The sequence below is a fragment of the Crocuta crocuta genome, unplaced genomic scaffold (genome assembly GCF_008692635.1).
Source record: "Crocuta crocuta isolate KB4526 unplaced genomic scaffold, BGI_CrCroc_1.0 scaffold115, whole genome shotgun sequence".
In the NCBI taxonomy this organism is placed as follows: Eukaryota; Metazoa; Chordata; class Mammalia; order Carnivora; family Hyaenidae; genus Crocuta; species Crocuta crocuta.
In genome coordinates this window covers 7,014,907-7,017,735 of record NW_027530575.1, presented here as the reverse complement: position 1 = coordinate 7,017,735, position 2,829 = coordinate 7,014,907, and the positions used below count along the sequence as shown (strand labels likewise).

At 57.8% G+C, this 2,829-nt stretch overlaps 1 long non-coding RNA gene across 1 annotated transcript; it reads left to right on the top strand.

Annotated features, from left to right (window-relative positions):
* The first annotated feature begins 611 nt into the window (after positions 1-611).
* LOC144234579 (uncharacterized) lies at positions 612-1,147 on the top strand. The gene is made up of 2 exons (XR_013336019.1): positions 612-685; positions 833-1,147. It is a non-coding gene; the product is annotated as an uncharacterized LOC144234579 (long non-coding RNA).
* Positions 1,148-2,829: the final 1,682 nt, after the last annotated feature.

Sequence of the window (2,829 nt, the reverse complement as noted above, 5' to 3'; positions counted from 1 at the left end):
AAGTTTGAGGACGCCGAGCGGTCCTTGAGGGACATGGAGGAGTCCATCAGGTAAGGGGGGGGTGCATCTGGCCATAGCAAGGCTGAGAAGTTTCCAAGGCCACCTCCTGCTGGGCTCCCCGGAGGAGGTGGTAATGGGGAGTTGCCCGGGCAACCTCTGCTGAGTAGTGGCCCCTGCTGGGGGGGAGGAGAGGAGATCCCCAGACGGTCCGGCCCCCGCGTGGCCCTCCCCTGCTGGACTGGGCCTTCCTGTGTTGTCCTGAGTGAGGCTCTGGCCGACCTGGCTGCCTCTTACCTGCTTGGCCTCCCCTTCCAGGAACCTGGAGCAGGAGATTTCCTTTGACTTTGGTCCCAACGGAGAGTTTGCCTACCTGTACAGCCAGTGCTACGAGCTCACCACCAACGAGTGCGCCCCCTACAGGCCAGCGGGGTGGGGGGCGGGCCGGACCCGGGCGAGTGGGGGCTTGGGGACGTCCGCGTGGACGCATTGAGGAGCCGGGGGCCCTGTGTCCCCTGCCCACCACCCCTGTCCTGTGACAGGTACGTTTACCGGCTCTGCCCCTTCAAGCTCGTCTCACAGAAACCCAAGCTCGGCGGCTCCCCCACCAGCCTCGGGTGANGCCGCCCGAACCGCCCGCCGAGGGCGACCACGACGAGCTCTAGCCACCCCCACCCCGGGCACGGAGGTGGGCAGGGAAAGGAGGTGCCCACCGCAGCTTGGGGGTGGGGGGAGGCCCAAGGAACACAGGCCCGGGCGGGTGGGTGCCGCTTCTCTCCCCGCCCCCCTGAGCGCTTCCAGCTCCGTCTTCCTCGCTTGGCATCTCTGGTTCCAGAACCTCAAGGCATGGAAGTAGCCCCAGCGGTGCTGCCCACCCGCCTGCCCCTCAGCCTGTGGAGCAGGGCCTGCCCCGCTGGCCTCCGTCCTCACCGCCGGGCCAGGAACCGCATGGAGCTCCATGCCCTGCTCTCTGGGGGCCGGGCAGGGCACGGCCACCTTCCCAGGCCCCGGCGGCCTCCAAAGATGGGATAGAGGAGTTCGCCCTCCCTGGGGGGCCCCCCCACCCCGCCCAGGGTGTCTGCCTCCCTCCTGGTGGGGATGAGTGACTTGACCTGTGACCTCAAAACAATAAACATGATCCCCCAACCGGGCCACGTCTGCCTTGCTTTGCCTGGGTGTGGAATGGGCAGAGTGGGTGTGGGGCAGGCAGAGGGTGGAATGCGGGGGAGGCGGCTTTCTGCAAATCCTGCCCCGACCTGCGCCCCCATCTGCAGTTAGGGTCTCATCAGACCCCATTCACATCTGAGATGCCCCAGGGGCGATGTCCAAGCCCAGCACCGTGGGGCAGATGGACCCTGGGCCACAGCCATCTGGGTTTCCGCCTGCGACAGTTTCCCACCCACGAGTCACTTGTGTACTGGGGAGGCCCAAGGGCTCCAGATGAGAGCTGGGCCCAGAGAGGGACAGCAGGCTAGGAATGGCCGCGCAGCTGGGGCCAGTGGCCCCCACTCCTAACACTCCAGTCCCTCCCCCCCCACCCCCCAGCACACACAGAAGCTGAGGCCTTAAGATTCTGAACTTTTATTTTCTGGCATGAAAAGTACAAATAATTAAACAATTCCATGTAAAAGTCTGTTACCGCGGCCAGGCCTGTAATCCCGGTAATAAATAGTCTAAACGCAACGCAAAGTGTTCTTGTTGGGTTTTGGGTTTTTGTGATTTTTTTTGTCTTTTTTCCTTTTTGTCTTTTTTTTGTTTTTTTTTTTTTGTTTTTTTACAGTTCTTTATCACNAGATTTGGGGGCGTCAGGGGCCTAGGCCTCAGTGGGGGTTGGGGGGGTGGGGAGGTGCCCCCTCCGCAGAGCCTGGCTGCCCCAGGGTAGGGGACAAACCCAGCCCTTATTGCTCACAGACGCCTCCTGCACGCTGCCCACGTGTGCCCACGTGTCCCTGCGCTCGGAGGTCGGAGGGGAGAAAGCCCCAAGAAATAGCAGAGGGAGAGGGGTGGACCCGCTGGGGGCGCCCGCCTTGCTGGAGGGGAGCTGGGAGGTTGGGAAGGACTTAAAAACCACAAGAATAAATAGGTTTGTGTATCAAGAACAAGCTAGGGTTTTCACCAGCTAAATAGGACTGAAAAAATTCTCAAGACGAGCAAAAAGAATCCCATGGAGAGCCCGGCCGTCGCTGGCCGCGGGGACCGCCTCACAGAGCACGCGCCCCCCCGGGCGCCGCTCGGCTACCATTACTGTTATTAATAATTATTATTACTTTAATGATTCCACTTCCCCTTTTATAAATAAATTAGGCATAACCACGTCTCAGCAAAACTTAAAGAAACAAAGAGAACATCGTGGTTCCTTTAAACTTGCGAACTTGGATGAAGTAACAGAAATATACACAAATGTCCTTACAGGGCAACAAGGAGAATAAATAGTTAACATAGCAATAAGTTAAAACTACAAGAAGCTAAATTCGGCAAAAAAGTACAAGAAAGTTAACTGGTGCCAGTTTATGTCTTTTTTTTTTCTTTTTTTTCTTTTTTTAATCTCTTCTGTGTGTTTATTTTTCTTCCTTTTTTTTGTCGCTTTTTTTTCCTCTTCTGTTTGTGTTTTTTTGTCGCTTTTTTGATTTTTTTTTTCTTTTTGTTCCTTGCAGCAGAAGCTCCACAGACGTTTAATAACAAACACCGGGAGGGGTGGGGGAGAGAGAGCTGGGCAGTCAGATGGGGCTGTGGCCGGACACCAAACGCAGGGACACCGGGGGAAATTCTCAGTTCCGACTGGGCCCACTGCGGGGGGTGGGGGGCTGCGAGGGCTCCCAGGGGCTCCGGCCT